The 12,061-nt window shown below is 42.0% G+C and overlaps 1 long non-coding RNA gene across 1 annotated transcript in view; it reads left to right on the top strand.

Annotated features, from left to right (window-relative positions):
* Positions 1-4,451: 4,451 nt before the first annotated feature.
* Positions 4,452-12,061, top strand: part of LOC112552129 — a 14,389-nt gene continuing 6,779 nt past the window's right edge. Inside the window, exon 1 of the long non-coding RNA XR_003096490.1 lies at positions 4,452-4,520. This is a non-coding gene — a long non-coding RNA (uncharacterized LOC112552129). The remainder of the gene's footprint in view (positions 4,521-12,061) is intronic.

Raw genomic sequence — 12,061 nt, 5'->3', positions numbered from 1 at the left:
GGGGGAGTATCACTTCTCTGGACCGGCTTGAGATGCACCTTTGGATGCATGACAAGGTATGGCTGGCTTTGCTGGCTGCAGTCTGGCATTGACAGCTCATGTTCATCTTGGAGTCAATAATAACTCCAAGATCCTGTTCCGCCTCTGTACTTTCAAGAAGGGAGCTCCCCAGCCTGTATGCATGCTGTGGATTCCTTCTCTCAAGGTGTAGCACCCTGCATTTGTCTACGTTGAACCCCATCCTATTCTCATCTGCCCACTTTTGTAGTCTGTCTAAATCTAGTTGCAGCCTCTCTCTCCCTTCAAGAGCGTCCACCTTGCCCCACATCTCTATTCTTCCAGTTTATCCTCTAAACAAGAAAGACATCTTTCTAACCTATTCTTAAAAAACCTCCAATGAATGGAATCCCACAGCCTCTCTAAATAATGTATTCCAATGTTTTTTGTCCTCTGACTGTCCTCTTAATTACAACCTTTGAATATTATCACCAAAGTTACTCCTACTCCTGTACTTTTTTAACTAAACAAACTTTCTTTCAATCTCTCCTGCTAGGTTATACTTTTTAACCTCTTTCTTATTTGTGTTGTATCCTTCTGGATTCTCTAATTCATCAAAACTTTTCTTAAAAGTAGAATGTTGAAAACTGAACACAGTTCTCTTACTGAGCCCTCACCAGTGCCAAGTAAAGCAGAATAATTACCTTCTATGACTTATATCAAGTTAAGTATCACATATATCCCAGAATAGCACTTGCTTTTTTTTTGCAACAGCATCTGAATCTTGACTCAGTTCAGTGAGTGGTCCACTCCGAGCTTCAAAGCATTTTCTCCATTACTGCTACCTAAACAAGGGGTGCTCAGAATTTGGCCTGCAGGCCAGATCTGACCCCTGGTGCCTTGTTATTTGGCCCATGGAGCTTGTTATGGCTGTGGATAACCCTGCAGGCCATGGCCCTGCATGCTAAATCCAGTTCACAGGGCAGCATGAGGCCTGATCCCAGTGTGTGGGGCCAGGCAGAGGTGGTGTGTGCAGGGCTTCTGGCGGGGAGGAGGAGGTAAGTGGCCCTGATCTGGGCATGCTAGTCTGGGTGGAGTTAGTGTGGGTCCTAGGGTCCTGATCTAGGCACATGGGGCTGGGAAGAGGCAGTGTGGGGTATCAGGGATCTGATCTCTGCACACAAGACCAGGTAGTGATGGTGCAGAGTCCTGGAGACCCTATTCCATCATGTAGGAGTAGGTGGGGGTGGCACAGGTTCCCAGGGCCCCACTCCCAGCATGTGAGGCAAGTCAGAAGCAGTGCAGTCTGGATCCAGGTGTGCAGGCCCAGTCCTGGGGGATAGCACTCAATCCAGCCTGCAGTCCACTTCTGCACCACTCATTTGGCCCATAAGGCCAAAAAGTTGAGCACCCTGGCCTAGACCTTTATTACGACTTGGTACATTTGATTTTTTTTTCCTCCCAAAGTATAATGCTTAGCACTAGTTATTCAATTTAATTTTGTTAATGTCATACTATTTCCCCAATTTGTTAGGGTCATTTTGAATTCAAATCCTGCTCTTCAAAGTGCTTGCAGCCTCTCTCAGCTTGGTTTTACCTGTCAAGTTAATAAGTGTAATTGCTATTCTAGGGGTTTTCAAAAACCTGTCCACAGGCCAGATGCATAGTGCCATATGTAGCCATCTAGGTGCATGGGGCCCAATCCAGGTGCTTTGAGGCAGGATCTGGGCACACAGAAACTGATTTGGATGGCATGGGGTAGGGTCTAGACTCATAGGGCCTGATCTGGGCACCCATCCCACTGATCTGGTCTGTGGATTGGCCCCATGCCACTCACCTGACTAATAAACGCTGCCATTGCTCCCCTGCTGCCAGATTTCCAGACCTGTGGGGAGCTCTGAGGGCCAGGTGACACAGCCCCACGTGCCAGATCATGCTAATCACTCTGTGGCTGGATTCACAGCGGGTACAAAGCCAGGCTAGTGTGTAGGGTTGCTCCACAGCTAGATTCAGTGCACGGGGCTGGGCTAGCACAAGGGGTTGCTCTGCAGACACATCTAGCATGTGGAATTGGGTCAGCACCTGCAGATAGACCCCACATACCCACTCCATGCTGAATCCAGCCCACAGATTGGTCCCATGCCACTCATCTGGCCACAGGTCAGGAAGGTTGATCATCCCTGTCTTAAGCCAATACCTTGAACTGTCCTTCTGCTTTTCTTACTAGCTATGCTTACTTTTTTCATCAACTATTCATTATTTTGCCCTTTTGGATGTTTAATCTACCTTCTTTTATAAATATTTAAATTAAACTTTTTGTAACTAAATCTTCATTACATAACTCCTGAAGATGCAAATGTTTTTAGATTGCACTGATTATTACATGCGCTGCTGGGTAGTTTCATAGTTTCATAGTACTTTGGGGTCAGAAGGGACCTGAACAGATCATCTAGTCTGCCCCCACCGTCACTGGCAGTAGCACACGCTGGGATCACATGACCCCAGACAGGTGTTTGTCCAAACTCTTTTTGAATTTACCCAAGGTAGGAAGGAGGACCACTTCCCTAGGAAGTTGGTTCCAGATCCTAGCCACCCTAACAGTGAAATAGTGCCTCCTAATCTCTTACCTGAACCTATTCTCCAGCAGCTTCTGACCATTGTTGCTCATCACCCCAGGTGCTGCTGTGGGGATAGGGCCCTTCCTCTTTGCTGCTGATCTCCCCTTACGAGTTTGTAGGCCGCCCCCAAATACCCGCTCAGCCTCTGCTTGCTGAGGCTGAACAGGTTCAGGTAATATTCATTAATAGTAACATTAGTATAAGGTTGTGTCTGCAAACAAGATCTTCCTGCCTTTCCAGAGAGGAGATGAAGGACCTATGATTAGTTCACAAATTGACAGTTGGATGTACTTAGCATACGCTCACAATAATACTGTAGCTGAAAGTTCCCACTTAAAATGATCAGATGTGCAAAAGGATTCCTTTCCTTTTCCATGTCCTTGTAACAGAGTATTTAGCAAAAATTTCAGATTTCACTGCAATCTGACAGGCCATGCCATGAGTGCTCCTGCTATGGCCTCAAACTTGTGACCTTAGCACCCATGTCACACCAGCACCCACATAAAAGGGTGAATACTTTATTAAGCTAAACTGGCAGATTGCACATTTCCAAGGTACCATTTCTGTCTTTCTGCTTCTTAAGACATCATGGGCATGTCTTCATGAGATATGAAGCCTACCTGTGAGTTACGAACTGCTGGGGTAGTCCGGACCACCTATAGAGAGGGGTCCATTGCTTTGGTTTTGGGTTTTGTTTTCAGACTTGGTTATCTTGGAAATTGGATTTTTTGGCACATTTTTACAGATTTGTATTCTGGATTTGAGTATTAACGAAAGGTAACTGACTTTAAGCAGTAAGAAAAATACAGGAGACGGAAGTTAAGATGTTCAAAAGGAAGACAATAAAGAGTGAGGCAGATGTCAAAGATGTCAAAGATCTCCTACCTACATACCTGCAAGATATGAGTCTTTTAAAACAAGTGCTGCAGTGATTTGGACATAGCCCATGGACCAAGCAGTCAGTAAGAGACTCCTGTACCATTGCAGATTTAAAAAACAAATTTAAGAACTTTGTGCAGATATATAATATACCACCACACTCCATGAAAATGGAGGCTGCAGCAATGTTGCTTTTATGGGAAACTACTAAAAATCTGTTCTTCCGTCTAACTAACTGTTAGCAGGCATTTTAAAGGGGTTAGCTAAAATTTGTAGTAAGGTAAAGTTGTATGGTAATTGTGACTAGGGTTGTAAGTTTTGTGTAGGAGAGGTGGTTTGTTACTGCTGACCAGAAAACTTTGTTTGCCTGGGTCAGGCAAAGTAGTGGACATGAGTACATGCTGTGGTCCACTTGGAATTAAGTAAGAAACTCCTGTTGTGTTTGCAGTAAGAAACTAGGAGAGAGCAGAGAAAGTCATCTCTCTGCTGGAAAGGCTGTGTAAATGACAGGGTCCTTGGGAAGGGTTAGTCTTTTATGGATGGTTACAAAAGCAGTTGTGTGTTTTCTGTGAAGTTTGTAAGGTGTAAGTTACAAGTGCAAGTTATGGCAAGGTAAAGTGTTATGTAGGCAGTGGAGCTTCAAGAAGATCAAAGAGAAATGTAAGACAGATCCTGTGCGCCCAAAAAACCAACCAACCAACCAACCAAACCAGAGGCAGCCAGTGGCACAGAAAGAGACAAGGTATGTTACTGGAAGCAGTGGCAGATAATTTGTAATTGGAAGTAAGGGGAAACTTGGTTCTTCCCCCTGCCTCTCCAGGAACAGTGAAGGGCCTAGAAGAAATAGAGATTGTTACAAGAGCATAACAGCTTGTTTTGGGAAACACCAGGGTACAGCTGTGTAAACAGAAATCAGTGCCCAGAATTACTTTGAGTTACTCTGGGCAGGGAAAAAGGAGTGAGCTTATCAGAGGCATGTTTTGTGTTTTTCTCTGCGGAGGCATAGTTTGAAGGTTCCTTTTTGAGGTAGGAAAAGTTTTTCTGAAGCAATTGTGTGTACTGTGCAATTCATCGCCCGTGGTCTTTTGGAGGGTTCTAGAATAGAGCTTACTGGACTGTGTCTCTGTGAGGAAGAAAGACAGAGATTGTTTTGGTTTGTAGAAGGCAAGGCCAGCACAAAGTGTGCAGCTGTAAGAAAGGGAGAGAGAAATCAAGATTTGCTGGATAGATTGGTTTGCAGAAAGCAAGACAAGAAGGGGCCACTGATGAAAATGGCTTGTGAAGCCTGTAGCCTAGAAAAGGTTATGGTTAAGATCTGTTAATGAAAGGAAAACTAAAAGTTAGGTAAGACCTAGAAAAAGGAAGTGTTGGAATTCTAAGGGGTTGCTAGAGAGAGAGATCTGCTGGAGAAAGTATGCCATCAGAGTTAAAAGAGAATTGCTAGATCCAAAGACCTGCTGAAAAGTGAGAGATCTCTGGAGGTGTTTAAGAACAGACTCACAGAGCACAGAAAAGAATTAAAAGTAGGTGCTAAAGAGCAGAGCCCAGCCAAAGTTTGTGAGAGCATGGAAAGCCAGGGACTCAGTCTGAAAGGTGGGTGAGGCAGAGTCAGTGACTTGGAGTCCAGGAGGGGTTAAATCAGGAGAGAATAGAAGTGGATGAGCCCAGAGGTGCTGAGGGGAGCTGAGAAAGAGAAATCTGAGAGGGGTCTGCAGGGCCCTAAAAGACCAAGTGATCTGGCAGTCCAGAGAAGGGGCACAGAGAAAAGATCACTGTTAAAGCTGCCAGAGCTGCAATTTCAACTAGCCCAAGGAGGGGCCAAGAAGCCCAAAAGTGAGAAAGTGTGCCCATAAAGATTAAAGAAGACCATAGCAGGAGAGTAGAAAGTTTGGTCCTGGGTATGACCTAAAACTGCCACCCTCCTGGGTGTGGTTAGTGTGGTGGAGCTACCTGTAGTAGGGTAGTCTCTGCAAAATGCCACATAATAATCACCCTGGGGAATGGGCAGGGGCAAATATAGGGCACCTTAAAACCCTAGCTTCCACTGCCTTGTGGGTTACCCTTAATTGGGAAAAGGCTAGGGGGAGCATCCCCCAACAGAAAAACCTTTAGTAACAGCCAAAGAAAAGAATAGAGGAAAGTAGAAAAATGGGCTGGGAGGCAGCTGTTATAGAGAGAGAGATGTGGAAAGTGTTTAGAAAGAAAGGAAGGAAAAAATAAGATATTAACAGAGTTTAAATGCTAGAGCAGGTAGGAAGAAAGGGTAAGAATGTAATTTTAAAAATAACTGCTTTAAAGCAGGGAAAAAATACAGTTGCTTTAAAAAAAAAGTTAAGTCCTGATCTCCGAGTGCCTGAGGTCATGTTGTGGTCTGTTTGGGTTAAGTACAACAACTTCTCATTGGTCCAATAAGAAGTGTTGTATGTTTGTTCTGTGTGTGTATTGCAAGACAGGAAAACTGATAGAAACAAGTATCTGCAATCTCATTGGTAAAGAGGGTGAGAAATGTTTTTTTTTAATATCCCCTCACTCTTCAGAAATAGTGTAAATCTTTTAGAAAGGAAGGGGTTAACTTGTTAAGGTAAAAAAAAAGGGTGTTTATAAAATCTTGGTACACCTCAGCACTGTAAATGTGTAAATATAAATAATATTTTACTGCAAGGAGTTTTCCTTGGCAGGTTGGTGTGTGTTTGTTGTTGTTTTTCTTTTCTATCTCTCTTTTGCAGAAGCTATAGTGTAAAATCTAATCTAGTAGCAAACGTAACTAAAAAACTCCGAAGCCATCAACAGTGTTTTCTTCACCTAAGCCATGGTTTTATCATCACAGCAAAATTGTTTTGTCTGTCTGTTTTGTGTTGTTTCTCCTGTTGTGTTGTTTTTGTTTATTTAATAAATTAGTTTATTTTAAGTTAGCAAAAGTTTAAATGTATATAAATATCATAAAACATACTAAACATTATTAGTAATATTCTCTCTAAAAACAAAATCTGTCAGTGAATCCCAGACCAGAACACTTCTGTCCAGTTGGACTAGAAAGTTGTTCTAATCTTTGAAACAAAAAACAGCAATTCATATAAAAGTTTTAAGTTGTAAAGTTTACTTGTTTAGCAAAATGGCATTTAGTTAAAAAAAAGTAATATGTATATGTGTGTGTTTAGTAAATAACCTGATAAATGTTTTTTAACGCTATAAAAGAAATCTCATTTGTATTTAAATACTATTTATAACACCAATATAACAAGATGTGTGTAAAAACTGTATTAATCCATTGTTTTATAGAAAAAGTTAATAAACCTAGCACCTCAGTATTTGCATAAAGAGGTAAGGAAACTCTTTATTAATTAAAGCAAAATACAAAATGGACAGCCCATGAAGTTGGTAATGAACGTGGATCAATTTAATGATGTGTGAGATACCACTAACTATGACGTGTATAAATGGTTGGCACAATTAAAAAAGAAAATTGGCAACCCATTTTATGGGAAATTAAGTGAATGAACTCTGCATAGCCTTTATGTATAAGTGTGTATAAAATGGTGAATGGTGAAAGAATGGCATAGAGACAGAAGAAGAAGATTTAACTGCTTATGTAAGCAACAAGGCACCAGATGAATGTGTGAAGAATCCCTTTGAAGCTCGAGGCTACAAAGGAGATAACAGAAGAAAAAATACTGCCATGTGGGCAGCAAAAACACTCCAAGGCTAAGATAAGCTGAAGACAAAAGAGGAAGAACGGCAAAAATAGAAGCTAGGTATAGAAAAACCGCAAAGCACTAAAACAAAGGATGCCAATCCCTATAAAAGAACACTTTGAAAATGCCAAGTTGGGTGAGTCTCTTTCTCTACTGCTGTTTCATCGGAGCACAGATGAATCTGTTCATCCCACTCCAGCTGTTATCTTCAAATCTGCTATCTTCAAATCATCATCATGTACTCAATAAGCCCTGGTTGGCCACCCTGGGCTGATATTGAGCAACTATTGCTGGTAACTATATCTGGTGTATGTGTGGATGGAATGGTTGTTTTGTTTAAATGTATGCCTGTGTGTAATGATGTGTATGATGATTTGTGTGTGTTTGTATGAATGGTGTATCCAAACCTCTATGCCTAACTCATGTAATCAATAAACGTGACATTCTGCCCTATCCCCCTTTTCAAAGGCTCGCTCGTGATTTGAGCAGTTGGCAATTTGTGTAACACCATGACATGTATAAACATCCAAAATAACACTCATGTAAAAATGTACTTCATTAACCCAATAATTTTATGGAACATTTCATTCTCATTCCCTCTTTCTATTATTTGTTTTCCTAGCTTATAAACCCTTGCATTTAGATGGGTGCTATTATAACATTAAATACTACAGTAATTGTCATGGACTAAATCAAATAGGGTATGTCTGCTCATAGAATCCCCCAAAAGTACCCTAAAGCAGGTATGGCCAACAGCAGCACACATGCCACAAGTGGTATGGGCAGTTGCTGTGTGTGGCATGTGAGCCTTAGGCAGTAAAGGAAGGCACTAGAATGGAGGCAGGGGGACTCAAGACCCTGGCCATGTGCCATGGGGGGGGGGGAGGAAGCAGGATACTGCTGTGAGAGGTGTTAGGTGTCACTGCCAAGAGACAGGCTAATCCTTCCTTGGCCCTGCAGCTGTCACCAAATTCAGGGCTTTGGATGCTTGCCAGGGTTGCCAAGTGTCAGTAAATGTACTGACTGTCATTAAAAAAGGAGGCTAAAAATGGCTGTAAAAAACTTTAGCCATCAGTAAAAACACTAAGCAGCTGCCACTTAATTAAAGCTCTAACAGACAGACCAGCAGCACCACCTTATGTCAAAGTGGGAGTGCAGCACCCTGCAGGAATCATTCTCTTAGCCATGTGCTACTGCTACTGCATCCCGGGCTGCCTGTAATACTGCTGGGTCACAGGTAGTCTTTTTTTGGTGATCCATGTTGGGATGGGGGTTAGCAGGATCAGGAGAAGTAAGCCTGGGGTGGGGGGCAGCATGGTATAGGGTAAAGTCAGGGGCATCAGGATGGTGATGTGAGTAGGAGGCCTCTGGCTGGGGCCAGAAGCAAGTACAGTGTAAAAATATTCCTTCAGTCAAGCAGCAATGCCAACCTAAGACATTCTTTTTTAACTGAAAACGTTTTACTGACAACCAAACTTTTTACTTTTTTATTATGATTGATGTTAAACCCCTAAATTTGAACCCATCCCTTCTAACTGGGGTCTGGCAGCAGGGCAGGGCCTGGAAGAAGAGTTACATTTACATGATGTAAAACATATGTCAGTAAAAGCATGTGTCAGTAAAAAAGTTTGGCTGCCTGTAAAAAGCTTATAGTTTGTCAGTTAAAAAATGTTCTTTGGTTGGCAACCCTGATCCTTGTTCAGCATATAAAACTGCAGCAGTTATATGTCTTGGGAAGGGTTAGCCCTGTTCTTGGTTTGGACATTTCTCTTGTAGCAGTGTCTTGCCCCCGCTCCACTCTGCGTGGCCTAAGGCTGGAGGCCCACCCTCCCCACTACTGAACTCCTCAACACTGAAATAAATTATTACAGCAGCATAGGAAATGGAATTTGAATTTAATGGAAAATGCTGGTTTTTCATAAATAGTTTCCCTTCCAAATTGCAAGGAAAACAAAGTATCAACATGTCTATGAAATTTCCAAATTAAATTTTGGAAAGATTAGTTCCATTTCTATGAGATCAAAGTGCACCCTTCTGATTTCAAGTGATTTATTTTATATTGTCTTGTAATTTATAAATAACATTAAATGAAAAGTCATTTTGTTAAGAAAAATCTAAATTGTCCATTCAACAAGACTGTAATTAATCTGTCAATTTTAATAAGATAGTTCATCTCTTTTAGCAAGTGAAATTTCAGGGATTTTCAATTCATTTCCTCTGAGAGTTTAATTTTGATGAAATTACAACTTTTGATTGAGACAGTTTTCTGAGGTAAGTAGTCAGTCAGCTCTAGAGATTAGGTTCAACATAGATAAGCTTGGACAAAGACCCAGTTCATATCAACCCTTTCCTTATTCCAAGAAAAATTGGAACATTGTAGTGCTAGTGTGGAACCTCTTCATGGGTCTTATAACAGGAGGAAGCACATATAAATTAGACATCTGAGCTCACTTGGTACTGATAATTACTGTATCCTATTGGGAAGACAAGAGCATTAGTAATGTTATTTAGGTTTAGTTTTATAAAATTGAACATGCACAAATAAAACAAAACTTTCTGTCCTAATTAGGATAATTCAAGTAATTTATACCAGATTACAAAAAATTAGAAGACATTTGAATTTAAATTGCAAACTAACATCGGGACTGAAGATATGTGAGACTTTAATACTAATGCATTAAACTACCGTATGATAATAACCATCACTGACAGTTTAACCGAATAAAGAAAAGTTTCACAGCATTGGATGCCTGGAAGGAGAACATCAACATTGACAAATTGCTCCCAGCTAACTTCCTTCCTTCTACAAGGCATGTACCAGTGATGCTGAAAGACAGATGTTAAATGAAGCTAGACATAACTAAATGCATCACAGTAATCTAAAAATAATAATTGAAAAAATATAGAAAATCTAGTTGATCAGCGATATTAATTATGAGGAAATCCTTATAGAATCTAGATACTTGAGACTTTGTTTAGACACTTATAGAGTGTTGACTTCAAAAGGGAAAATGATGACCTGTACATGGCAAAGACAATATGGAGTTCAGTTCTTGGTGAAGCCTCTAGATTTGATCAACTGAACCCAACCTGAAGACAATTAAAAAACTTGTATATTTAATATACCATTCAGGTCTATTGGTTTGTTTTCATCTACTACTTGGATTCCATCCAGTGCCAGATGTTTTCTACAGAATAATTAGCTAACTGTTTGAGGGAGTTATGAAAGCTGAAACGAACATAAATTATGTGCGGTTTGGAAGAATCTCATTCTAGATTCAAATAAGATCTAGACAAAGCCAGAAAAATTAAAAAGGGAAGATGTAACACTGTTTACCAGGTGTGTTCATCTCTTGCTATCCAAATTCACTAGAACATATTAGTAAAAATGGGTACAAGTAATTTATAAATTTTCGTGTTTTAGTACAGAGTTGTATTATTCCTCCCCAATATCCCCTCATATCCTACCTGTTACTCCAATATTCAATAAATATCCTATTAAACTTCTAATCTGCATGAATCTCTACCCTCAGACAATGGCAAAGCATTTTACTGTGCCCTTTATTATATTTAAGTGGGAGATTAAAATACTGTCAATCAAGGCTGATTGTGGGCAAGTGCAGAGAGAAAGACAGAACATGAGCCTGTCTGGCGCACAACATATCCATAGCAGGTTTAGAGATTGGACATTGACTTTTCTCACCAAATGTAAGAGCAAGTGGAGATGAAGATATCAAAGCTGCCTGGAGTATAAAGACCTGCAGTGTATCTCCTTATTTTGTTATCAGAAATGTATAGTTAGAGAGAAGACGTAAGCTTTGAATGAATGTATGCAAGTCAGTTTTGAATAAATGGCAGTCCTTTGTATGGATGCTAGATTCTACACCGGCTACATCCTTCAGACTGCAGCGATACAAATAGGATTGTATGAGCATGAAGATCTAACCTTCTGTCTACTTCAACATGGGTAGCTTTAGCACAGGGGTGGGCAATTATTTCATCTGGAGGGCTGCCTAATGAGTTTTGGTGAGCTGTTGACAGCTGCAAGGGTGGTCCCACCCTTGACAGGTGCGTATAGTGGGGGGGCTGTGGGGGCAGGGTTGGACTTGTAGGGTGTGAGAGAGGTTGTGGGGACCCCTCACACCTACTCCCCCACATGGCACACAGCCCCTGCTAATGGTGGCAGCAGCAGTGGCAGACAGGGGCCCTCAAGGTGCTCATGGCTCACACAGGCGCTGCCACCTGGTGACGTGTGGCTCTGGCCAGAGCTGCATATGGTAGCAAGGAATGCAGCCAAGCTAGCCCACCTCTATCACACAGAGCTCCCTGCAGTACACATGCAAGTGCCATTGAGGGGAAGCCCTGTGTGATGGAGCTGGCTGCCTTCCCTGCTCCCTGCCGCAATGGAAGCAGGGTGTGGGGTTTCCTACCACTTGTCAGCTGCACATGGTGGGGAAGGCCTCTGGCTCCATTGTGTGGGGCTTTCCCCAGTGGCATGTGGGTGCTGGGAGCTACATGTGCACCATGAGGAGCCTTGTGTGATAGAAGTGGGCCGGCCTGGCTGTGCATCGTAACTATATAATAACTATTAATAACTATTAATAATGTTTCAGAGGCTGGCTGGCATTTATATGGGGTGGAGTGTGTAGTCGGGTCCCTCACACACACCTTGCCCACCTGCACTCTGTGCTCCCCTGGGTGGGGGCTCCGTGCTCCCATCAGCTCCAACCCCATGCTCCCTGCCTCCGTCCAGCTGCAGCTTTCCCCCCTCGTCCATACCACAGCTTCGCCCACCCCTGTTGCTTCTGTACCTGCTTCTGTATCCTTTTGTTAGGTCTGACTAAATCCTGAACATCTGCAATGTGCTGCTATCAT

The sequence above is a fragment of the Alligator sinensis genome, unplaced genomic scaffold (genome assembly GCF_000455745.1).
Source record: "Alligator sinensis unplaced genomic scaffold, ASM45574v1 scaffold499_1, whole genome shotgun sequence".
Taxonomy (NCBI): domain Eukaryota; kingdom Metazoa; phylum Chordata; order Crocodylia; family Alligatoridae; genus Alligator; species Alligator sinensis.
This window is presented reverse-complemented; position numbering and strand designations above follow the sequence as displayed.